Source organism: Mustela lutreola, chromosome 14 (assembly GCF_030435805.1).
Source record: "Mustela lutreola isolate mMusLut2 chromosome 14, mMusLut2.pri, whole genome shotgun sequence".
Taxonomy (NCBI): domain Eukaryota; kingdom Metazoa; phylum Chordata; class Mammalia; order Carnivora; family Mustelidae; genus Mustela; species Mustela lutreola.
In genome coordinates, this window is record NC_081303.1 from 31,609,582 (window position 1) to 31,637,324 (window position 27,743).

The 27,743-nt window shown below is 37.4% G+C and overlaps 1 protein-coding gene and 1 long non-coding RNA gene across 4 annotated transcripts in view; both read right to left on the reverse strand.

Moving 5' to 3' along the window:
- RASAL2 (RAS protein activator like 2) overlaps positions 1–27,743 on the reverse strand; it is a 373,545-nt gene that overhangs the window by 344,916 nt on the left and 886 nt on the right. The window lies entirely within an intron of this gene.
- LOC131814557 (uncharacterized) lies at positions 10,026–19,897 on the reverse strand. Its single transcript, XR_009347332.1, has 2 exons — positions 15,079–19,897; positions 10,026–14,860 (listed from the first exon to the last, which is right to left on the reverse strand). It is a non-coding gene; the product is annotated as an uncharacterized LOC131814557 (long non-coding RNA).

The following is a 27,743-nucleotide window of genomic DNA, read 5'->3' on the forward strand; positions in this document are numbered from 1 at the left end:
ATGATTTGGGGCACCTGGGTGGCTCAGTGGGTTAACTCTCTGCCTTCGGCACAGGTCATGATTTCAGGTTCCTGGGATAGAGCCCCACATCGGGCTCTCTGCTCAGCAGGGAGCCTGCCTGCCTCTCTGTCTACTTGTGACCTCTCTCTCTCTCTCTGTCATATAAATAAATAAAATCTTTTAAAAAAAAAAAGATTATGATTTAAACAGTATCCGTTACTTTCTCAAAGACTTTCAGTTAACTCTACTAAAGAAAGTAAAAAAGAATATTTTGATCTTTAAAAACACAAAATAGGGATGCCTGGGTAGCTCAGTTGGTTAAGCGTCTGCCTTTGGCTCAGGTCATGATCCCAGAGTCCTGGGATTGAATCCCACATCGTGCTCCTTGCTTGGCAGGTAACCTGCTTCTCCCTCAGCCTGCCATTCCACCTGCTTGTGCTCTCTCTGACAAATAAGTAAAATCTTAAAAAAAAAAAAAAATTAAAACACCAAATATTCTCCTTCCAAGGTCTTCAAAAGTATCCTTCAATATGTGGCATGGCTCCACAAAATGAGAACAACAATACTTATTTGACCTCTAACAGGACTGCTATGAGATCAGATTGAGACATTATGTATGAATATGTTATTAAGCTCTATACCAATACTGGGCATTATATTAGCCTATGCTTAGATCAACTGAAGACTGATGATTAAACCGATAATTACAAAAACAACCTGTTAAGAAACTTTGAGCAAATGTATCCATATTTTTAAAAACTATTCTTATTGGGGTGCCTGGGTGGCTCAGTGGGTTAAGCCTATGCCTTCGGCTCAGGTCATGATCCCAGAATCCTGGGATCGAGCCCCACATCGGGCTCTCTGCTCCGCAGGGAGCCTGCTTCCCCCTCTCTCTCTGCCTGCCTCTCTGCCTACTTGTGATCTCTGTCCGTCAAATAAATAAATAAAATCTCAAAAAATAATAATAATAAAAACAAAAACTATTCTTATTTAACTGAAGTACTTATTAAAAAAGTAAAGTTTAATAATGGTTAATGATCTAAATAATGGGCTCATAGAAGACCTTTCTAGCATTATATTACTCAATGAATTCTTGTATGTTGATATCCTAATGTACAGAAGACTTTTAATTTACTGATATCATACTCCCTCATGGAACCCACACCTTCTTCATAAAGCCATAGTATATGCTCATTCAAGAAAGAATTACTGTTAGTTATGAAACTATCAAAATGAACAACTCTCCTTTGCAATAAGTAGTTTTCAATACAGTAAGGAAACATACATAAATAAGTAGAATACAACTTAGATGATGAAAAGTTCCATAACAGAAATATAATGAAAGTTTAACAGAAGTTCAAAGAAGGCAAAGGTTATTTCTAGCTATATAGGGGAAGGTTGATAAAGAAATGTCAGGAGGGGGGTGCCTGGGTGGCTCAGTGGGTTAAAGCCTCTGCCTTTGGCTCAGGTCACGATCCCAGAATCCTGGGATCGAGCCCCGCATCGGGCTCTCTGCTCAGTGGGGAGCCTGCTTCCTCCTCTCTCTCTGCCTACTTGTGATCTCTGTCAAATAAATAAATAAAATCTTTAAAAAAAAAAAAAGAAAAAGAAAATAAGAAATGTCAGGACGGGTGCCTGGGTGGCTCAGTGGGTTAAAGCCTCTGCCTTCTGCTCCGGTCATGATCCCTGGGTCCTGGGATTGAGCCCCACATCAGCCTCTCTGCTCCGCGGGGAGCCTGCTTCCTCCTCTCTCGCTCTGCCCACTTCTGATCTCTCTCTCTCTCTCTCTGTCAAATAAATAAATTAAATATTTAAAAAAAAAAAAAAGAAATCATATTTGTGTTGGGTCCTAAAGAATAAGTAGGATTTGGAAACATCCCTAAATAAAATACGTATTTCTCTGAAAGAAAAAAATGCTTCCAGTTCATTAGGGGAAAAAACCTGTATCTTAGTAAATAGTACTAATATCCATTCAGTTTTTCTTCACCATTGACACATCTCCCCATCTCTCCCTGTATTAAGTGTCCCATATCTAATCCTTCGCCAAATCTTATTCATTTTAACCTCCTAAGTATCTCCCAAGTCTGTCCACTTCTTTCTTCTCCACTAGCCCATTATCTCCCTAGCCCAAATTACCATCATCTCTTGCCCAAAATAAAATAACCTTCTGACTGGTGTCTCTGCAGCACACCAATCTATATTCTACATTTCAACAATAGTGATTTTTCCTTAAGCTAAAAGAACAGGCATTATCTTCTAGACCCAGATCCTTGACAGATGATCACTTCTCTAGCCTCATCTTATACCACATGCCCTCTCACTAACTGCGATCCAGCCAGTCTGGTCTTTATTCAGTTTCTCAAACTTATCAGGCTCACTAACACCAGGACCTTTGCACATTCAATCCTCTTCCTAGAATTTCACCCACTCCTGCCTAATACCTTTCACCTAGTTAACTCCCACTCACCCTTTAGATCTCAGTCACTTCCTCAAGAAAGTCTTCTCTATTCTGCCAAACTGAATTAGATCATTTAGTTATATAAACTTAGGACAGATACCATGTACTTTCATATACAGTATTTGTTAGATTGTAATTATTTATTTACTTTTTGTTTGATTAATAATTACCTTCCTGGGGCGCCTGGGTGGCTCAGTGGGTTAAGCCGCTGCCTTTGGCTCAGGTCATGATCTCAGAGTCCTGGGATCGAGTCCCAGATCAGGCTCTCTGCTCAGCGGGGAGCCTGCTTCCTCCTCTCTCTCTCTCTCTGCCTGCCTCTCTGCCTACTTGTGATCTCTCTCTGTCAAATAAATAAATAAAATCTTTAAAAAAAAAAAATTTGCCTTCCTGGGGACACCTCGGTGGCTCAGTTGGTTAAGCCGCTGCCTTCGGCTCAGGTCATGATCCCAGGGTCCTGGGATCGAGTTCCGCATCAGGCTCCTTGCTCAGTGGGGAGCCTGCTTCTCTCTCTGCCTCTGCCTGCCACTCTGCCTGCTTGTGTTCTCTTTCTCTCTCTCTCTCTGACAAATAAATAAATAAATAAAATCTTTTTTTTTTTAAATAAAAAATAAAAATTACCTCCCTGACTAAACTATAAATAATCACTACTAGGACAGGGTCCATAAATTATTTTGCCTTAGGGGGTGCCTGAGTGGCACGGCTGGTTAAGCTTCTGACTCTTGGTTTTGGCTCAGATTGTGATCTCAGGGTTGTGAGATCAAGTCCCCGGTCAGGCTCCAAGCTTAGCAGGGAGTCTGTTTAAGATTCTCTTCTCCATCTGCCCTTCCCCATGTGCTCCCGTGTGCGTATGCATGATTGCTCTCAATCCCTCTCTTAAATAAACCTTCAAAAAATAATAATTTTGCCTTAGGTTAGACCTGCCAACAAACATATTTGTTTCTAAGTCAATTTGTTTTCTTTTCAGTCAAAATATCTACAGTGAACCAACAAATATAGACACTATATATATATATATAGAGAGAGAGAGAGACACAGTTCCCCACACCCTTGCTTACCATTATATATTTAGCAAAAATTGCTGTTTTTAAAACCCAATAGTTAGCATGATATAGTAGCCAGTTAGTTACTTGCTAATAAGAAGCTTAGGAAGTTTAGTCTAAACCTAGAAAAATTTACTTTGCTTGCCAAAAATCAGTACCTTCAAAGAAGAGAAGAAAACATTTCAGAGATTTATTATGGTCAAATAAGCATTCCCAACTTCCACTCCACCGTTTACAGGAAGAGATATGCTGTGAAATTTGTAGTCAGGGCTTATGCCATTAATAGTTTGTGGTATATTTGGAGGAATTTAAGGTAGCATACGAAGATTTTTTGTTATATTGAACTAAAAAGCTATGTAAGTGACAGGAAAGAGATGTGGTGACCTTCTTGGAGCACTGACTTTGAATAAGTAAAAGGCACTAAAGAAACCCAACTTGTCAGAGCTCAGGATCATACATACCCGAAGATGTGCAAACACCAGATTTGAAATTGCAGAAAGAAAAGAATACTATTAATTTGCCCTCAGATGCGTTGTTATTCAGGCCCAAATCAGATATAGAAGGATGTCTGCTATCAGCCAAACCAGATTAATAAGGACTAGATTTGCCCTTCTGCCTGAAGCAACTAAAATTATTATTTTCTTATATTATCTCTCTTTAAAAGATAAAACAAAAACAGTATCTTATTGGGGACTTTATAAGTAGAGTAAATTGTATGACAACAATAGCACAAAGGCCAGAAAGTGAGAAATTGAGGAGTATAATGTTATAAACTTCTCACGTATACACAAAATAGTATAATATCACTTGAAGGTAAACTGTTATAAGCTAAAATAAGTACACTATAAAGTAATCACTGAAGTTATACAAAAAAGATAGAAGAATTACAAAAAATACACAATTAATACAAAAAGCATTAAGAGTAAAAAGAGCAAAAAGAACAGAGTACAAATAAAAAATTAACAGTAGGATAGTAGATTTAAAATAAACCATTCAATTTAAACCCAACCAACCACAATAAATATAAATAACCACATTGAATATAGTCTAAATACCCCAGCTGCAAGACTAGATAAAAGATCAAGACCCAAATTTATGCTGCCTATAGGAGACTTTAAATATAAATAATCAAGTGGGCTAAAGTAAAAGGATGGAAAAAAAATATCCCATATTAACATAAATCTCAAGAAAGTGAGAGTGGCTACATTATTAAGATAAAACAGATTCCAGAACAAAATATATCACCAGAAATACAGGAACATTTTATAACAATAAAGTATATAACATTATGTCTTTATCAGGAGGATAAAAGAGACCTAAATACCAATGCTCCTAACAAAGCTTCAATATATGACATAAGATGTGGTAGAACTGCAGGAAAAAATGGATAAAACCACAATTACAGTCAAAGAGTTCAACAAATGTCTCTCATTTACTACTAGAAAATGAGAAAAAATATAGATTTGCACAATACTAGTCAACTAGACATAACAGATGTTAATAAAACACTTCATGGCAGCAAAATACATATTTAAGTGTGTACTACATTCTGGGCCATAAAACAAGTCTCAGCAAATTTAAAAGGATTCAAATCATATAAAATATATTGTTGCCCACAAATCAGAAAACAGTAATAAAAAGATATCTGGAAAACCCTCAAATATCTGAAAATTATAAAACATATTTCTGCATAGTTCATGGGTCAAAAACAATTTTGCAGTCAAATGCTCTACCACTGAGCTATACCCCCTCAAAAACAATTTTGAAAGAGAAATGAGAAATTAATTTGAACTGAATGAAAATGAAAACACAACATATTTGTGGGATGCAACTAATACAGTAGTTAGAGGGACATGTATAGCAAGAAAATGCCTTTACTAGAAAAGAAGAAAGGTCTCGAAACATGGCCTCAGCTTCTACACTAACTAACTAGCAAAGGAATAACAAATTAAACCCAAAGTACAGAGAAGAAGAGAAAAAATAAAGACCAGAACAGAAATCAGTGAAATTAAAAAGAAAAGAAATTTTAAAAAAGGCAATGAGGGGTGCCTGAATAGCTCAGTGGGTTAAAGCCTCTGCCTTCGGCTCAGATCATGATCCCAGGGTCCTGGGATTGAGCCCCGCATCGGGGTCTCTGCTCAGCAGGCTCTCTGTCTTCTCTCTGCCTGCCTCTCTGCCTACTTGTGATCTCTGTCAAATAAATAAATAAAATCTTTAAAAAATAAAAATAAAAAGGCAATGAAACCAAAAGGTGATTCTCAGATCAATAAAATTGATAAACCTAAACCAGACTAAGGGGGAATAAAATAGGTAAGACACAAATTTACAATATCAGGGATGAGAGAAGTAACATTGTCAAAGATTCTATAGATATTAAAATGATAAGGAAATACTATAAGCAATTTTATGCTGACACGTTTGAAAACTGAGACAAAACTGACACAAGCCTACAAGACACAAACAATAAAAATTCATTAAGAAGAAATGAGTAACATATATGGCACATAAATGGCCTTATATCTACTCAAGAAATTGGATTTGAAGTGAAAAATCTTCCCATAAAGAGAAGTCCAAGTCCAGATGGCTCCTCTGATGAATTGTACCAAATGTAAGAGGAATATTACCAATTCCATATAAACTCTTGCAGAAAATTAAATCTGAAAAAAATACCTTACAATGCATACTATGATTTCAGCACATTCTGAAACCAAAGCCAGATATATCAAAAGAAAACCACAAACCAATATTTTCCATAAATGTAGATAATTTAACATAATTTTAGCAAATCAAAGAAACCAAGTAACACGTAAAAAGCGTAAGACTTGACCAAGGAAGGTTTAAGCCAGAATGGCAAACTGGTTTCAAAAGTCAATGTAATTAGGGGCACCTGGGTGGTTCAGTCAGTTAAACATCTGCCTTTGACTCAGGTCATGGTCCCAGGTCCTGGGTTTGAGCCCCTTGTTGGGTGCAGGAATCCTGCTTCTCCCTCTCCCTCTCCCTCTGCTCCCCACCTCCATGCTCTCTATCTCAGATAAAAATAAAATATTTTAAATAAAAATCAATGTAATTAATATTAAAAGATGAAAAGAGAAATATATATATGATCATCTCGACAGATAAAATGCATTTCACCAAAAAATTCAACATCCATTCCTGATTTAAAAAAACAAAAAACAACCCTCTCAAGAAACTAGGGATAGAAGAAAATGTCTTCAAAAATTGATAAAGGGCATCTACGGAAAAGCAATAACAACAAAAAAAAGCTATCACACTTAAATAGTAAAAGACTGAAATTTTTCTTTTATTCTTTTTTTTTTTTAAAGTAAGTTCTATGCCTAATGTGGGGCTTGAACTCATGACATAGAGATCAAGAATCACATGCTCTACCAACTGAGCCAGCAAGGAGTCCTTGAAAATATTTCTCCTAAAATAGGAAAGGATGTCTGCTCCTATCCCTTCTATTAAGTATCATCCTGGAATTTCAAGCCAATGTAATCAGGCAAGAAAAAATAGTAAAAGGCATCCTGATTGGAAAAGAAGTAAAACTGTCTTTATATGCAGACAACATATATGATTCTATATTCAGAAAAGCCAAATTAATCTACAAAAGAATCCCACTAGAAATAGCAAATGAGTTTATTATCGAGCCTGTAGCCTATACGATGAAATGCAAAAATATATTCTTTACACTAGCTGGAAATAATTGAATTAAAAGTTTTTAAATCATACAATCTATAATATCAAAATTATGAAATAGGGGTAAATCTAACAAAAAATATGCAAGACTGTATACTGAAAACTTTGTAGCGAGAAATTAACAACGAAATAGAGATGTACTGAACTGAGAGACTTAATATTATTAAGATATTAATCCCCCGGCAGACTGAATCTAAAATTTATACGGGCGTGCAAAATGACCTACACTAGCCAAAATAACTTCTTTTTTCTCTTTTCTTCTTTGAAGATTTTAAAGATTTTTATTTATTTGGCAGAGAGAGACATTGAGAGAGAGAACACAAGCAGGGCAAGTGGGAGAGGGGAAAGGAGGCTTCCCGCTGAGCAGGGAGCCCAATCTGGGACTCCATCTCAGGACTCTGAGATTATGACCAGAGCGAAAGGCAAATGCTTAACGACTGAGCCACCCAGGGGCCCTTCTTCTTTTAAGATTTTATGTATTTGTTTACTAGAGAGAGAGAGAGAGAGAGAGAGAGGGAGAGCATGCATATGAGCAGGAGTGGGAGGAAGTTGTAGAAGGGTAGGGAGAGAGATTAATTACAACCCTGAGATCCCAACCTGAGCTGGAAATGACAGCCAGACATTTAACTGACAGAGCCATTCAGGCACCCTGGCCAAAATAACTTTAATTTTTTTTTTAAGATTTTATTTATTTATTTGACAGAGAAAGATCACAAGTAGGCAAAGAGGCAGGAGGGGGTAGGGGTGGGGGTGGAGCAGGCCCCCTGCTGAGCAGAGAGCGGAGGCGGGACTCGATCCCAGAACCTTGAGATCATGACCTGAACTGAAGGCAGAGGCTTAAACCACTGAGTCACCTAGGCACCACCAAAGTAACTTTTAAAAAGAAAAACAGGGGCACCTGGGTGACTCAGTGGGTTAAAGCCTCTGCCTTTGGTTCAAGTCATGATACCAGGGTCCTGGGATCCAAGCCCCACCTCCGGCTCTCTGCTCAGCAGGGAGCCTGCTTCCCTTCCTCTCTCTGCCTGCCTCTCTGCCTACTTGTGATCTCTGTCTGTCAAATAAATAAATAAAATCTTAAAAAAAAAAATGGACACTCGACTTAAAAAATAAAAAGAAAGAAAGAAAAGAAAAACAAAGTTAGAGATTTATACCTAACCTTAAAACTATAGTAATCTGGGGTCGGGAGGAATTATAGTAATCACCCGGGTGGTTGTCAAGTAAGCCACCTGGGTGGCTCAGTTGGTTAAGCAACTGCCTTAGGTGCAAGTCATGATCCCAGAGTCCTGGGATCGATTCCCTAATCAGGCTCCTTGCTCAGTACAGGGTCTGCTTCTCCCTCTGCCCCTCCCTCCCAACCCCCTACTCATGCTCACTCAATCTCTCTCTCTCACAAAAATAAATAAAATATTTTAAAAATTACAGTAATCAAAATAGTATGCTTGTGAATCAATACAGATAACAGAAAAGAATATAACGCAGTCCAGATATAGACCCATTTATATATTTGATTTTCAACAACGATGCAAAGGCATTTGAGTATAGAACAGTCTTTTCAAAAAATGGTGCTAGAACATTAAATATACATTTCTTTAAAGATTTTATTTATTTATTTATTTGACAGAGAGAGAGATTACAAGTAGGCAGAGAGGCAGGCAGAGAGAGGGGGGAAGCAGGCTCCCTCCTGAGCAGAGAGCCTGATGCAGGACTCGATCCCAGGACCCTGAGATTATGACCTGAGCCCAAGGCAGAGGCTTAACCCACATAGCCACCCAGATGCCCCTAAATACACATATTTTTTTTCAAGAATTCCAATATTTTGCATCATACTCACTGAAAAAATAAAAAGAAATCATAGACCTCAAATTATAGAAGTTTTAGAAGAAAACATAAGAGAAAATCTTAGTGATCTTTGCCTACACAAAGATTTTTTTTCTTTTGTTTTCTTTTCAGTAACTCTACACCCAACGTGGGCCTCAAACTTATGACCCTGAGATAAAGATTTCTGAAATAAAACATCAAAAGCACAACCTATAAAAGGAAAAAAAAAATCAACATCATCAAAATTAAGAACTTCTATTCCTTGAAGACACTATTAAGAATATGATAAGGCAAGTCACAGACTGGGGAAAAACAAGAATAAATCACATACCTGATTAATGATTTATATCCAGAATATATAAAGAATTCATATAATTCAATCAGACAAACCCAATTTAAAAACAAAAAGATGTGATTGGACATTTCATTAAAATAAAATGAAAGTCTGATTAGCACATGAAAAGATCATCAGTCATCAAAAAAAGTAAGTCATCAACAAAAATGCAAGTTAAAATCACAATTGGTATCACTACACACTTCTCAGAATGGCTAAAATTGAAAGAACTGACCATACCAAGTGTTGGTGAGGTAGTGATACTGGAACTGCCATACCTAGTAAAATGGTACAAGGGTTTAGGGAAATAGTTTAGTAGTTCCTTGGAATGTTAAACATATACCTACCATAGGACCCAGTCATTCCACTCTTGGGTATTTGCCCAAGAAAAAGAAAAGCATACGTCTATACAAAGACTGGTACACAAATGTTCACAGAAGCTTTGTCATAGTCAAAAATATAGCAACAACCCAAACATTCATTAAAAGATGAACTGAGGGGCACCTGGGTGGCTGAGTGGGTTGGAGCCTTTGCCTTCAGCTCAGGTCATGATCTCAGGGTCCTGGGATCAAGCCCCGCATCGGGCTCTCTGTTCAGCAGGGAGCCTGCTTCCCCCTCTCTCTCTGTCTGCCTCTCTGCCTACTTGTGATCACTCTCTGTCAAATAAATAAATAAAAAAAAAGAAGTATATGAACTCAGGGCACCTGGATGGCTCAGTAGGTTAAGCATCTGCCTTCAGCCCAGGTCATGATCCCAGGGTCCTGGGATGGAGCCCTGTGACAGGGCTCCCTGATCGGCTTTTCCTTCACCCTCTACTCTTCCCCGCCCCCATTCATGTTCTCTCTCTCCCAAATAAATAAATAAATCTTTAAAATAAAAGAAAGATGTATGAACTGATCAGAACTCAAGACTATACCTCATTTCCCCAGCTACATTGTCTGTAGCTCAAAAAAATCACAGATTTTGAAAAATTATAATCTATTAGTAGGAAAGAAGTTAAATTTCAGAACCAATTCACACACCTTAACTATGGTATAAATCATCCTTTAATTTTCTGAATCCTTGAAATACAAACTTCAGGATAGGTTTAAATTATAAAGCATATGTACCACAAGGATAGCCAGGTTCAAGAGGAACTAAGAGGAAAGCAGGAAAGACCCATCAAGAGGCCACTGTTGGGTGCCAGGGTAGCTCAGTGGGTTGAACCTCTGCCTTCATCTCAGATCATGATCTCAGGGTCCTGGGATCAAGTCCCACATCGAGCTCTCTGCTCAGCAGCTTCCCCCGCCCCATCTCTCTCTCTGCCTGCCTCTCTGTCTACTTGTGATCTCTGTCAAATAAATAAATAAAATCTTAAAAAAAAAAAAAAACTTTAAAAAATAATAGTAAATAAATAAATAAAGAGGCCACTGTTCCAGGGCTTTTAGAGAAGAAGATGTGAATTCTATAAATATCCTAAAATATCTGCTATCTGGCCAAACTCTGATCAATGTTTGGCCTTACCTGGCTCTATGAAAGTGGATCCTCTTTTTAGAATTATTAATATTGAAGTGGAGAGCCATCTGAAATGTAAATCCTGGAATAAATAAAGCTGCATCCCAGATGAATAACTCAAGGTTCTAAAGATGGTGTGGTCTCTTAGATTTCGGTATTCTCGGGGGCACCTGGGTGGCTCAGGTTATGTGGGATCAAGCCCTGCACTGGGCTCCCTGTTGAGCAGGAAGCCTGCTTCCCACTCTCCCACTCTCCCTGCTTGTGTTCCCTCTCTCCGTGTGTCTCCTTCTATCAAATAAATAAATAAAAATAAAATCTTTTTTAAAAATTTCAGTATTCTCAGTGGCTTGGTCAAAAAAACAACAGGACTAGAAAGGCATGCTTTCATTAAAAAAAAAAAAACACATTTCCTATTTATTATTACTGCTAAAAATACATAAATTTCAGATAGCTAGGAGACTTAACCTTTTTAAATATAGAAATATCATAGGGTGCCTGGATGGTTCAGCTAGTTAAGCATTCAACTCCTGATTTCAGCTCAGGTCATGATCTCAGAGTCGTGAAATCAATGCCCCCATTGGGCTCCACGCTAAGCACAGAGCTTGCTAAGGATTCTCTCTCTTCCCTCTGCTCCTGCTCCCTCCCCACCATGGGCTCTCTTTCTCAAAAAAAAAAAAAAAAAAAAAGAAAAGAAAAGAAAGAAATATCACACTATTCACCCACATAGTTTTCTCAAGTTGTATACAGTTAATAAAACTTGGACAATGCTACAAAGATACTCAGTAACATCATAACATCCAAAGCATATCCAGCAGATCAAATGTCATTAGTTTACAGTTATGGTGATATATAAAACATATACGTAAACTACGAGTTCAAGGTTCAAATGAACAAACATCACACTTTATGCCTTTTATAATAACAGTTTGAATTTTTTATAGGTAAGAAGCCAAATTATATAGTAGTTAAGAACATAACTCAAGAGGGAACTGCTTGGGGACGCCTTGGTGGCTCAGTTGGTTGGACAACTGCCTTCGGCTCAGGTCATGATCCTGGAATCCTGGGATTGAGTCCCACATCGGGCTCCCAGCTCCACAGGGAGTCTGCTTCTCTCTCTGACCTTCTCCTCACTCATGCTCTCTCACTGTCTCTCTCTCAAATAAATAAATAAATCTTTAAAAAAAAAAAAAAGAGGGAACTGCTTGGATTCAAATCCTCCATCAGCCACTTATTTGCTATACACCATGAGCAAGTTCCTTTACAACTCCATGCCTCTGATTCCTCATCAACAAAATGAGGGTAATAAAAGTATTTAATTCATAGGGAATTCATGAAGATTAAATAAATTCACAGGCATAAAGCACCCAGAACTGTGCCTGGCTCATAATAAGCACCCAGTAAGTTTTACTTTGTCATTACTGCTGTTGTTATAATTCAGCTCATGATTGGCACTGTTTACTAGAGTTAAGATTAATATATAGGATAACTAATGCTATCACAGACAATTTAAAAAATATGAATATATCTACTAAGAAGTAATATAAAACAAGGACTTGAAAAGACAGTTTTCCAAATAAAATCTAAAAATGGTCAATAAACACATGAAAAGATACTCAACATCACTTTTCATTAGGGAAATGAAAATCAAAACCACAATTAGATATTTCACACCTAGTAAGATGGCTATAATAAAAAAGGATGGAAAATAACAGTAAAAAAGTGTGAGCAAGAATGTGGAGACACTGGAACCCTTGTGCATTACTAGCAGGAATATAAAATGGTACAGATACTGTGGAAAAGTTTGGCTGTTCTCAAAAAGTTAAAGAGAACTACCACAAGATCCAACAATTCTACTCTTACGTTTATATCCAAAAGAACTGAAAGCAAGTTCTCAATGAGATATTTGCACACCAGTGTTCACATAAGCATTATTCACAATAACCAAAAGGTGGAAATAAACCAGTATCCACGTGATGAATAAACAAAATGTTGTATACACTTATAATGGAATGTTATTTGGCCATTAAAAGAATGAAATTTTTGATATAAACTATAAGGATGATACATGTTACCTTAAAGACATTATGTTTAGTGAAATAATCCAGATACAGAACAACAAATAGTGTATCATTCTACTTGTATGAAGTACCTAGAAGTGACCAATTAACAGAGACAGGAAGTAAAATAGAGGTTACCAGGAACCAGTGGGAGGGGGAAAAGGACAGTTATTGTTTACCAGGTAAAGAGTGTTGGGAATAACAAAAAAATTTTGAGTATAGATAGTGCTGGGGATTACACAACATCGTGACTGTATTTTTAAAAATAACTTTTATAAGATTTTGTTTTTAAGTAATCTCTATATCCAATGTGGGGTTCAAACTTACAACCCCAAGATCAAGAGTCCCATGCACCATGGCCTAAACCAGCCAGATGCCCCAGGACTGTATTTGAACTGCACACTCACGAATTGTTAAAATGAAATTTAGTGCGTATATTTTAATACACACACACAAAGAATCTGTTGGTTATCCTACTGAGCATTTTCACTTTTATTGCTGCAGTTCACCAATGAAAAGCTCAATATCCATTCTTTTTTTTTTTTCTTTTTTTAAGATTTCATTTATTCGGGGCGCCTGGGTGGCTCAGTGGGTTAAGCCACTGCCTTCGGCTCAGGTCATGATCTCAGGATCCTGGGATCGAGTCCCGCATCGGGCTCTCTGCTCATCGGGGAGCCTGCTTCCTCCTCTCTTTCTTTTTTTTTTTAATCTTTAAATTAAAAAAAAAAAAAAGATTTCATTTATTCATTTGACAGACAGAGATCACAAGTAGGCAGAGAGGCAGGCAGAGAGAGAGAGGAAGGGAAGCAGGCTCCCTGCCAAGCAGAAAGCCAGACGCGGGGCTCAATCCCAGCACCCTGTGATCATTACCTCAGCCGAAGGCAGAGGCCTTAACCCACTGAGTCATCCATGCGCCCCTCGATATCCATTCTTAACTACGTAACTCTGAAAGAGGCAGAGAAGCATAAGACCTACTGTTAAATTCTAAAACAACTTAGAAAAGAATTAAAATGCTACTTTAAACAACTTGTGATACATTTTAACACAAATATATTAAATTGGAAACAGTAACTATGAACTTAGATAATAAAGATAAAGTAATCTTTCAAAAAAAAAAAAAAGTTATTGGATTGGAATTCAGATTCTGGCCTTACCCAGATTCTAATCTTACTTCACCAAGAATCTTTAAAGCAGGGGCACCTGGGTGACTCAATGGGTTAAAGCCTCTGCCTTCTCCTCAGGTCACGTCGTTCTGGGATCGAGCTCCACAGGCTCTCTCTGCTCAGTGGGGAGCCTGCTTCCTCCTCTCTCTCACTCTGCCTGCCTCTCTACCTACTTGAGATCTATGTCTGTCAAATATATAAATAAAATCTTAAAAAAAAAAAAATCTTTAAAGCATTAATTTTTTCATGATTACCTCCCCCCCAAAATAAAGACTTAACCATCTTTCATAAATTTGTTGAAAGAGAAAAAAGCAGGGCATTTGGGATTGCAGGGGAAAAGAATTTTATGAAAACAATTTTAGGGGCGCCTGGGTGGCTCAGTGGGTTAAAGCCTCTGCCTTCAGCTCAAATCATGATCCTAGGGTCCTGGGATGGAGCCCCACATCAGGCTCTCTGCTCAGAAGGAAGCCTGCTTCCTCCTCTCTCTCTCTCTCTGCCTGCTTCTCTGCCTACTTCTGATCTCTGTCAAATAAATAAATAAAATCTTTAAAAAAAAAACATAATTTTATACAATATGTTTACAAGTAAATGGAATAACATTACTTTATATAAGACAAACATCACTGTTAGTTAAGTTTCAGAAAAAGAAAGATGACTGGCCAACAAATAGAACATAGTAATATCTCTTGAAGGTGACCCTCTGGCCTATCAAGGTCTATACCAAAAACACAACCTAAAGTGCAAGTAACTAAGTAACTAAATAAAAAATTTCCTCTTAAGACTTCTGACTTCTGGGACGCCTGGGTGGCTCAGTTGGTTAAGCAGCTGCCTTCGGCTCAGGTCATGATCCCAGCCTCCTGGGATCGAGTCCCACATCCGGCTCCTTGCTCGGCAGGGAGCCTGCTTCTCCCTCTGCCTCTGCCTGCCATTCTGTCTGCCTGTGCTTTATCTCTGATAAATAAATAAAATCTTTAAAAAAAAAAAAAAAAAAAAAAAAGACTTCTGACTTCTACAAAACAGCAAGAAATATGGCCCTATCAAATCTTCTGTATTACCCTTCTATTTTAATAGGAATCACCACAGATGATGCTGTTCTTTCTTTCTTTCTTTTAAAGATTTTATTTATTTATTTGACAGACAGAAATCACAAGTAGGCAGAGAGGCAGGTAGAGAGAAAGGAAGGGAAGCAGGCTCCCCGATGAGCAGAGAGCCCGACGAGGGGCTCGATCCCAGGAACCTGGGATCATGACCTGGGCCAAAGGCAGAGGCTTAACCCACTGAGCCACCCAGGTGCCCCGATGCTGTTCTTTCTTAACTGTGTTATCAAGGTAGATTTAAAAAGTAGGCATATAAATCTTCATTTCTATAAAAAGGAAAACCATGGTTTTTTGGTTTTTTTCTTTTGAAAACCATTAAGTTTTTATGAAGCCAGAAAATACTATAGAGTCTTTTCTTAGATATCAAAACATGTCTTTTATTAGTAGCAATTGTCTTGGCCATCTTTTTCAAGGTCTGTTTGTTGCTACAACCTAATCAATCACCAACCACCTGGGCAAAACTAGCACATTCTAAAATAGGAACATGCATTTGAAAGGTCTTGGGTTTTCTCATTCAGAAGCATTCCTGAAATTTACAAATATAAAGACTCAGTGGGTTAAGCCTCTGCCTTCGACTCCCGTCACAGTTCTCTGGGTCTTGGGATCTAGCCCCAAGCCCTGTACTGGGCTCTCTGCTAGGCGTGGAGCCTGCTTCTCCTCCCTCTCTGCCTCTCTACCTACTTGGGATCTCTCTCTCTCTCTCTGTCAAATAAATAAATAAAGTCTTTAAAAAAAATTGTATGGGGCGCCTGGGTGGCTCAGTGGGTTAAAGCCTCTGCCTTTGGCTCAGGTCATGATCCCAGGATCCTGTCGGGCTCCCTGCTCTGCGGGAAGCCTGCTTCTCCCTCTCCCACTTCTCTGCTTGTATTCCCTCTCTCACTGTGTCTCTCTCCATCAAATAAATAAATAAAACCTTTAATTAAAAAAAAAAAAGAATTCTGGAAAAGGCAAAACTATGGCGACAGTAAAAATATCAGTGGTTGCCATGGGGTAGGGGGTAGGGATATGGAGAGATGACTAAACAGAGCACAGAGGATAAAGAGCAGTGAAGATTCTGTAGGGGGGCACCTGGCAACTCAGCAGATGGAGCATGCAACTCTTGATCTCAGGGTTGTGAGCTTGAGCCCCATGTTGGTATAGAGATCACTTAAAAAATAAAAGCAAAAGAAAGGAAGGAAGGAAGGGAAAGGAAAGAAAGGGAGGAAGAAAGGAAGGTAGACTGATTCTGTATGATACTAAAAGAGTGGATACATGCCACTCATTTGTCCAAATCCACAGAATATATACACCAAGTTCACTAATATGAACTATAGACTTTGTGTGATAATGATGTATTAATATGGGCTCATCAACTGTAACAAATGTGCCACTCTGGTCAGAGATGTTGATATTTGGGGAGGTTATGTCGAGACAAGGAATGTAAGGTAAATCTCCATACTGTCCTCTCAATTCTGCTAAGAATCTAAATCTGCTCAAAAAAAAGTCCTTAAAAAAAAAAAAACTTTGGTTAATTGGTTAATTAATGGTCTATATAAACTATGATTTTCCAGAGTCTACTCCATTTTCCAACCTTTTTTTTTTTTCAGTTAATTTTATCGTTAATGTTAGTTCTTGTTGCCATTCCTTGAATTAGGCTTTGACATAATAAACCTCCCTAGAATATACCTATATTAAACCCATGCTAAAACGTCAGTCCTTAACTCAGTACTATGTAAGACATATACCTTAGTCATTCATCCAGCTAAAACTAAGTGAAATAATATATTCAAACCATGTTCAAAAGAATTTTCATGAATGTCACTTCCTTCTTAACACTCTGAGAAACAAAGAAAAGAAGGAGGACATCAACAGCTGAGATGAAAGCCAGCAACTATGTTCTTAGAGTATTTGAACCATTATGTGTCTATGTCAGGTTATTTCAGTTGGAGCCTAACATAGTATATATAAAGCCCCGATCATGGATTTGACCCTTAGCAGACCAACTGCTCTGACTCTATACTCATGCTCTTCCCTCCTTCATTTGGAAATATAGCATTAATGAAAAGGAATACCACTGGGGAAAAAACTCCATTTTTTGAAGCAGTATTATTACCATTAGAATTCTGAGGGCTTTTAATACATGCTAAAACAATGCTTGAGGCACTACATGACATCTATGTAAACATACTTCAATATGTTAAAAGTAGCAATACAGAAGTAGAATTTAAATTATAAGCCATAGGGGTGCCTGGGTGGCTCAGTGGGTTAAGCCGCTGCCTTCGGCTCAGGTCATGATCTCAGGGTCCTGGGATAAAGTCCCGCATCGGGCTCTCTGCTCAGCAGGGAGCCTGCTTCCCTCTCTCTCTCTCTGCCTGCCTCTCCATCTACTTGTGAAGACTCTCTGTCAAATAAATAAATAAAATATTTTTTAAAAATTAAAATTAAATAAAATAAATAAATTATAAGCCATAATTTCATATATTAGTGGTAGGAATTGCTTTCCAGGAAGGTCACACCAATTTGGCACTAAGTCTCGGGCCTTTAAAAACATACCCTTCTAGGAATTCAGCCTAAGGAAACAGTCAGAAATTCAATTTAAAGACTTGTACACAAAGACAATGAGTAGACTATAAAATCTGGGAAAATGTTAACATCTAAAATAGGATAATGATTAAATAAGTTATGTTAAATTATACTCATTAACAAATAATACTTTCATATTATAAAAGCCTAGTAATAAAACAGTGTGATACTGACACATCAGTACAGACAGACCAATAGAGTAGAAAATCTTGAAAGAAACTAAAATACAAATGGTAGTCTATCAAAGGATAGACTTTTTTTTTTTTTTTTAATTCATTTGACAGAAAGAGATCACAAGTAGGCAGAGGCAGGCAGAGAGAGAGAAGGGGGAAAGCAGGCTTCCCACTGAGCAGAGAGAGCCTGATGCGGGACTTGATCCCAGGACCCTGAGATCATGACCCAAGCCAAAGGCAGAGGATTAACCCACTGAGCCACCCAGGTATCACTAGCAAAGGATAGAGAAGTCATCTTAAACCAGTGGACAAAAGATGGGTTACTCAATAAATGGTGTTAGGACAACTGGAAAGCCATTTTTTTTTTTAAATGAAATTGTATCTATATCTCATACCTTATAGCAGGATGAATTCCAAATGTATCAAAGATTTAAGTGTAAAAAATGAAAACAAAGAAGTACTTCATAAACCATGAAGAATTATTTTATAACCTCAGAAGAGGATGGGCCATACTAACTTTAACATAAAAACAAAAAGCCATAGAAGACAAGGAGGATACATTCAACTGCATGAAAATAATTTTCTTATAGAGAGGGAAAGAAAAGACAAATGAAAATACTGGCAATTCATCACAGATAAAAGCCTCCTTATTTAATAAGGAGTTCCTACACATCACTAGGAAAAAGATTCAACAACCCAATAAAAATGGGCAGAAGATATATATAATCCACAGAAAAGGATACATTTATTTATTTATTTATTTTTAAGATTTTATTTATTTATTTGACAGAGAGAGATCACAAGTAGGCAGAGAGGCAGGCAGAGAGAGAGAGGAGGAAACAGGCTCCCTGCTGAGCAGAGAGCCCGATGCGGGACTCGATCCCAGGACCCTGAGATCATGACCTGAGCCGAAGGCAGCGGCTTAACCCACTGAGCCACCCAGGCGCCCGAAAAGGATACATTTAAATGGCTCTGTAAGATAGTCAATGTAAGAGAAATGAAAAATTAAACTAAGTCTATTTTTATCAATTAGATTTTCATATTCAAAAATTCTTGATAATTCCCTATGTGTAGAGAGATAATTCCCTATGATAATTCCCTATGCACTCTCATACATTGTTGGCGAAACATAGTTACAACCTACAACAAGAGCAATTTGGGAATATCTTTCAAAGCTACAAGTACACATATCTTTGACCTATCGATTCTAGGAATTTTTCTTACAAAAACATTCATACACAAGCAAAATGGCTTATATTCAAGATTATTCACTGCATTATCACTTGTACCAGCAAAACTTGGGGACTGGTTAAATAAATTATGATTCATTCAGGCATTATGCAGCCACAAAAAGAATGAGGAACTGCTTTACAAACTGACAGGAAACTATGTCAAAAATATATTAATAAGTGCACAGAGAGGGGATGTGAGGCAGGAATAACACAAGGCAGATAAATTCCTATAATGGGTTATCATTTACGTAAAAAAGGAGAAAAAAGCAATACATACAGTAAAAAATATGATAATATCAACTCAGATTAAAGCAATTAACAACTGGCTCCAGACCCCCAGAACTCCCAGACAACTTCAAGGGCCTGCTCCAGTTCATTGATTAACCTCGAAAAAAACATGACCTTGCATTTTTGAGAACAAAATTTCTTGGACCCCACTCTTCGTGGACGTTTTGTTTTTTTTTTTTTTTTTTTTTTTTGAGATTTCATTTGTTTATTTGACAGAGAGAGAGACAGTGAGAGAGGAATACAAGCAAGGGGAATGGAAAAGGGAGAAGCAGGCTTCCCGCAGAGCAGGGAGCCTGATGCAAGCAGGGAGCCTGATGTGGGACTACAACAGGACCCTGGGATTATGACCTGAGCCAAGGCAGAAGCTTAAGGACTGAGCCACCCAGGTGCCCCCACACCCCGTCCCCGTAGAGTTTTTACATATCCATCTACTTATCTGTTTCTCTGGGCAGGGAATAGGTATGGGAGGATACTTAAGAATTTCAAACATTGGGGCACCTGGGTGGCTCAGTGGGTTAAGCCGCTGCCTTCGGCTCAGGTCATGATCTCAGGGTCCTGGGATCGAGTCCCGCATCGGGCTCTCTGCTCAGCGGGGAGCCTGCTTCCTCCTCTCTCTCTGCCTGCCTCTCTGCCTACTTGTGATCTCTCTCTGTCAAATAAATAAATAAAATCTTTAAAAAAAAAAAAAAAAAAAAAAAGAATTTCAAACATTTATTGATTGTGTGGAGTGAACAATAATTGCCTGCCAGATGGTAAGTAAGGAGTATGCAGGAGGAGAGAGGCCTTCATCTTTTGAATACTGAATGATGGAAATGTTTATGTGTATTTTTAATTAGTGCTTACTTCGGCAGCACATATATATTTTTCTAATTAAATTTAAAAACAAAAATATATTTGAAAAAGTTTTAAACATTTTTAAAAACCTAAGAAAATACAGTTAGAAACAAAACAGGATTTAAAGTATATGCAATATGACAGCAAATACATACAAAAAAGTACATTTTGGGGGACGCCTGGGAGGCTCAGTTGGTTAAGCCTCTGCCTTCAGCTCGGGGCATGATCTCAGGGCCCTGGGATCTAGCACCACATTGGGCTCTCTGCTCAGCAGGGAGCCTGCTTCCCCTCTCTCTCAGCCTGCCTCTCTGCCTACTTGTGATTTCTTGCTCTGTCAAATAAATGAATAAAATCTTAAAAAAAAAAAAAGTACATTTTTGCACAGAAAAGACAAGGATAAAATACAACAAAATATTTTTAAAAAATAGTTATCTCTGAGAGGTGTAATTACAGGTCACTTTAATTTTCTTTGGATTTTCCTATAATTCAAATTCTTTACATTAAGCACTACCATATTCATGAGAAAAAAGGTATTAATTTTTTAATGGTATGACTCAAAGAAGTCAGAAATTAGAATACAAGGCAGAAACTTACTAGGTATTATCCGGGTTTTTAAGCATCATAAATAAAATCAAGTTTCCTTAAAACATTATTTCCAATCATAGAATAAAGAATTTATGGATAAAAAATTTAGAGATGAAAAATATCTAACCTGTCCTCTGCTCTACTTCTTAAAAATCACACTATGAGATTATTCTCATCCTCCTTCCTGGATGTTTTGTCCATTTTTGTTTTCTGTTACCTAGGTAATGGTACTTCCAGCATTTCCCTTAAAGACTGTGAAACTAACAATCTGGTATTTCTCACTGTCATGTTCTCCTGACCTTCAGCTTTGAAAGGCCATCTCCCTAAGGGAAAGCAATAAGATCTAGAAGCTAAAACAGGAGGCTGAGGAATCTGAGGTTAGAATTCTAATCCTGACAAACTGTGGAATTTGTCTCCAATTTGGGAACAAACTAAACTTCCTGATCCAGTTTCCTTAATGAGGTAACTTAAAGGATTGTTTTGAAAATATTTAGGACTATCAACTTTAAAGTTTTTAACTTTCTACACTATTCTTTTGAATTTTGTTTTCTTGCCTTATGTCAAATATTTTCCTATGTAAATTTTTGCTCTCCCGAACAGTATCTGCAAGTATTACCAATCTTTTAGACTTGGGAGTTGAGTAAGGGGTACTTTTAGAAAGCCCACTAAAAAAATGACACAATGGGAACAGAACTTAAGCAATGCTGAAGACAATTTATGGAGGCATAAGAATGCAATCAGGATCTACATTGGACTCTTTAGAGCAAAGACAACTCAGGCAACTAATGAATGTAACTAACACTTGGTGGGAAGGCAGAACTCAAACTCCTAACATCCAAACCTACTATAGAGATAAGGAAGATGATAACCTTTGTGTTACAGCCCAGCAAATGAAGTTTTGTCATGCCTTGAAGCGTTCAATTTTTATTTCTTTTGTTTACAGTAGACCCACTGACAGACACTACTGTACTACCTTGACCTCAGCATATCTTCTTCTCTACCTCTTGCACATCAGGTACTTCCTGATGGCTGCCTTCTCATTAGAAAATAAGCTACATTAAATTTGTAAAGGGTTCTCTACCTACAGGTCTTGCAAAGCACTTGATAGCCTTTGGGAAGAAAGAGGTTTTTACAAACATCAGAGGGCAATTATCCCTCTGCCAAGAGAGGGTGAAGCAATTTCAATAGTGCCCTCAGCACACTTCAAACTCCTCCTCCTGGTTAACAAGACCAAACACCTCTCTTGTTACTTAAAAGTTATTACAATAGGGAGGGACTAGGGAGCAGACAACTGAATTTTTTCTGGATTAACTCAGGCATTAGTTGAATGCTTTTTTGTGGCTCACCTACTTTAAAAGGTGATCAAATCACTCTGTGCTACTGAAAAGAGCAACTGCAAAGAACAATTACATAAACCCTCTGGTTCAACTTATCTCATCCTTCTTTCTAATGAAAGAAAGCATTAGAAACCACTGCCTTGCCACCACTTCCTTAGTAATCTCAGTAAAACCTACTTGCTTGGTCATGTGAATTCCTTTTTTTTCCCTAGCAAATCAAAGAAATTTATTTCATTCAAAATAATGAGACACAATTGTACATCATATTTTTTAAAGTACATGAACTGAATTTTATATGATGTAGAAAAGATAAAGACACTCCTGGTAAGTGAACTATTCTCAAACAGGTGCATTCTAGAACTTTGCATTATTTATGTCAGAAAATTTGTACATATCCTCAATTCCATACCATAATTCCTAAATCCGAAAAGGTCTGAAAACACTTTCTTGGGGCACGTGGGTGGCTCAGTGGGTTAAAGCTTCTGCCTTCAGCTCAAGTCATGATCCCAGGCTTCTCTGCTCAGCAGGGAGCCTGCTTCCCCCCACCCCCTCTGCCTGCCTCTCTGCCTATTTGTGATCTGTCTGTCAAATAAAATCTTCCAAAAAAAAAAAAAAAAACTTTCTTCATAACTTGTTTAGCAGTAAAATGTGACCTTCACTGACATAACACTATTTATAGTGTTATACCATATGTAGTGTGGAATTTTACTTAACCATAGGAATATTAATATGATTGATTCCTGGATGTTTTTCCAGGCCCCACTAAGGGGGTTATGTCACTGTATATATATCATTTTTCTACAATCAAAAAAAATTTAAATTCTGAAATACTCTAGTCTTAATGATTATGGAAAAGAGATTATAATTGTATAGTTCTATTCTTCAAAGATACTTTCATTCCTTGAAAATGAAATAGCATAGCAACAAACAAACATGACAGAGGGTACAAAAATACTAAGATATGATAAAGGAAATTGTCGATATCTCTAACACTAACAGAACACAAAATTTAAATGAGATATACAAACTTTCTCTCAAAGGAAAAAAGGGGGGGCTATATGAAATTAATGTAATTTAAAATAAACAGTATATTCCTAGGCATTCTTGATAATTCTCTCTTGTTTCAGTGAACAACTGTCTATGCCTAATATACATAAAATATATTGGGAATTAACATATCAGCCTTCAAAGCTAATGTCATATCCTAAGTACTGAACTCAAGAATTGTTAAAATATTAATAGTCATTATAGAAGTTCAATTAATAGTATTTGAGGAAATTAAAACACTTAAGTTAACATGAACTTAACGTGTTTTGGGATGTACTTGGTACACATTCACTGATATTCTTAAAGCAATCAGCTAGAGCAGACAAAACTTGGTTGAACAATTTCATTCACCACACACTAACACACAAAAAGAGTCAAGCATGGAGTTCATATTTAAGATATGTAAGAATGAGTGATTCACTGAGAATATTCAAAGTTAATTATGTTAAGAACATTCCTTATAAGGCCAGTGAATTGGTGATATCTAATTCATACTGGACCAAAACAAAACAACTTTCTGGACTTGTTACTGGTTACAATGTTTTAGGTAAATATAAAGACATATTCTCTAAAAATGCAATGAAACATATCTTATTCTTTGTCCTAATTCATGAAACATAAGCAAAACTATTTACTACAAACATGGAAAACTGTTCCCCATCAACTCATATCGAGTTCATGAGAAATTCTTACCAAATTCTCATTGTCACATTTCCAGAATTATATGGTATATGATGCAGTATGATTAATTCTTTCTCTGTTCTGCTTACTGAAATAGTACCAGCCTTTAGAAAATTTCCAGCAGATCCCTATCAGTCAATAAACAATAAGCTATATACTAGCTTAATGGTAAGCAATAATGCTGATGTTATTTATTTTATTAAGTGAATATTTTAGATAAGTCCTATTTACACTATTAAAATCAAAACCATATGATTTCTTGCTGAGAACTTTAGTGTGATAACTATTTCCTCTTCTATCTATCTGAGGGTACATCTGTGCATACACTTGTAGACCTGTTGTGCTGATGGGTGCAAAGCTCCAATGCAGTCGCCACCAGAGACCTGTATCTTCAATTTCTCCCAGTGTCCTGCACTCGCCATCCATTCATGGTAAAGTAGTTAATTTTAATGTTCTCATTGTTTACCAGAAAGCACAGACAGTGAGGCTGGCTTTGCCGCTCCCGTTTCCTTTTGCTAGGCGGCTGTGCTTTTTCAGCCAATTGACTTTGCTTTGAGGCTATAAATATCTGAAAAATGTTCTGCATTTGATGCTCTTGGATTCTGCATCCATATTTAGCTGTTTGTGGCATGCCTTTGTTTAAGCTACTCTGCCACCCATACAATCAGTCAGGTTGAGATCTGGATGGTCAAAGGACACATGGCTCAACATTCAACAGACACTATGAGCAAGGTACCAATCTGCTAGACACGGTGACAATGAAGGGGATGGCAAGACAGGAATACAAAGACAAACAAGACAGACTTCCTGGTATCAAACATTTTATAGTCTTGACAGGGCATGGGCACGGCTTATTATAAAACTGTAATAAAACAAATGAAGCATTTTACAACTAAAAGAAAATTAAGCATAGGGCAGCATATTTTCTCCTTAGCTATGTCTCAAAGATAGGCATTTGTGTTTTAAATATACATCTAACTATTATAAAGCTCTGACAAATTCCAGAAAAAGTTTTCCAATCCTGGCAATACACAGAACTCTGAATATATGTATTATCAACAAAATAATCAATAACAAGCTCAAAACAGGGCCTAGTCTTCGAATTTCGTGAGGCAACTAATAAAATATTATTTCCCAAAGTTTCTGTTAAGGCATTCAGGTTGAGGGGAGGGGTTGTTACTGACATTTGTTTGCAAGTTGATTTCAAACATAAGTATATGGTAGAGGATGTGAATCATGGCCAGAAGCCAGGAGCACTTAATACAGCTCCTTACTTTGTACCCTTTTAAATCCACATGCCTATTTCAGGCTAGTAGTTAAAACTGAATAAGCTTTACCTGAGCAAGATCCCCATTTCCCCCACCTTCCTATCTTGTCAAAACATTCCAAACAAATATACATCTGCCCTTAACATTCCTGCTTTCACAACTAAGTTCACTGACCTTTTGATAAAAGTGCTCCCCAGAAGCCCCTGACAATCATGATTTAAACTCATTAAGGGCTTGCCTATCCCCAAGAGTCAGCCTGGAATTGGTAGGCCAAGTTATAGGTGAAATAATAGGGCAGGCCACAGAATCAGACAACTCCACAGTTAAAATGGACCACAGATACCAATTAGTCCAGATTCTCCATTTATGTAGAAACCTAGCGCCACAGAGTTAAAATTACTTAGCCAAAGTTAGGCAACTAATTTGTGGCAAAGAGAGAATGAAAACCCCGGTTCTCAATTCCCAGTTGTATACTCTAGGTTCCCAGTTTCTGAATTTCTTTTAAAAACATTAGACTACACTCATAAAAGTTGGCTTAAATTGTGCAGAAGAACCTAAACATTCCAAAACAATCAGAAATTGAACACACAAAACAAACAATAAGGAAAAAAAATGAACTAGTGTTTTCCAAACTGATTTTCTATATTCAATTATTTTTACTTCAAAGCTTTTCAAAGAATTATGCAATAGGCAACTTAAAAACTAGCTAAGGACACATAAAAGTCAAGAATCATTCAGATAGCTTTGGAATTTTTACATCAAACTGAAGACAACAAAGTAGTATCCAGGATGAGCTTCCTTAGAGGAAGGAAAGTAGCAGAACTAAACAGTAAATAAAAACAACATCTGGTTATTGATAGGGAAGACAAAAAAGTTACAATGCACTGGAAAGTCTGCAACTTGACACTGAAACACACCGTCCGTATGAGTAGAGAATATATGTATGTATACTTACCCATACAGACTTAAGAATATCCACATTTTTTTTGTGTGTATATACACACATCCCCCTCCCACAAATCTACCCCTAAAAATGGACAACAAAAACATGCACATATTTTTATGGGTTTCAAGCAAAAACAATAATTTATGCTAGGTCTGGATTACACAGACAAAACAGTTTTGGACACTGAAATACCAAATTATCATATATTCTTGCAATAACATAGCCCTATCTCTAACTGTATGTAAAAAACAATGTGCCAAAGAAGTACGTAAGGATAAAGAGGAGGATACGATGGGGAAATGTAACTACAGTATACTCTAATTCAAGCTTATTTGCAGGTTCTCATCAACCTTTCCTATAAGCTATCAGATAAGTGGGACCAGCAGGTGGATGGAAAATCAGGCACTAAAGTTTTTAATTTGCTGAGAATGAATTGGGTGACCTTGCATCATCTCCACAACTTCTTTGCTTTAATTCTTTCGGGTACTTAGAATAACATAAAAAACCATATATAAACATCAAGCAAAATATAAAGTGGTACATATATAAATCCTTAAGAACTCGTTATAAAACCTATAGGATTTTTAGAACTGAAAGAGCCATTAAGAGATTATTTAATCCAGGGACGCCTGGGTGGCTCAGCTGGTTAAGCGGCTGCCTTCGGCTCAGGTCATGATCCTAGCGTCCTGGGATCGAGTCCCACATCGGGCTCCTTGCTCAGCCGGGAGCCTGCTTCTCCCTCTGCCTCTGCCTACCACTCTGTCTGCTTGTGCTCACTCTCGCTCCTCTCTCTCTGACAAATAAATAAATAAGAGATTATTTAATCCAATTCATTCATTTTACAGATGAAGAATCAGAGGTTAAAAAAAAAAAAGTGATCCCAAATCACATAGCCACTTTACTGTCAGAACCAAGACAAAACCTCAAATCTGTGGATTCCTTGTTCTGTGATCTTTCTGATAGTGATGGACTTGAAATGAACTATCTATCTATAGAGATATAATTTCTAAATCTTGATGACTCCTGAATAGTAAAAAGATACCCTCTTCTGAAGGATGAAGAAAAAAAGCATAATGTACGTGATCACTACAGGCTTAGATTGCACATGACTGGAGGATAACATCTTAACCTTGTCTTTGATCCCAGGTGCTTCAAATCTGCCCTCTTATATTCAGCCACATCACTAACGTCTTGTGTTCACGTGAGCTAAGTGATAAACATCTTGACGTTTTAATATTTTGCAAAGCCACAGCTCAGTCCTGAATTCCAGGCTATAAATCCTTGGGCTATGAGTTTTCCAAACCAGCATGGGTTTAATGCTGCCACAAGGCTCACCCTAATAGAATCTCATCATTCAGTTTTAATTAAAGAGGTGGTTACTAGGAATGCAGAAAGTGAAAGTTTTAGTGTGTTCATCACTTTTAACTTGCTGAGTAGCAACCCAGACCCTTTACAAAGAGAACCAGAAACAATAGTGCAATCTGACACAATCCACACCCCTTGCTAAGTGGTTGCCTTTGGGGGAATGAGGTTCAGAAAGAGGTTATAGATTAGTCTGTTCCCACCAAATAAATATTTTTTGTTATTCTATTTTATTTTATTATCTTATCCACTGCTAAGCTATTTCATAGTA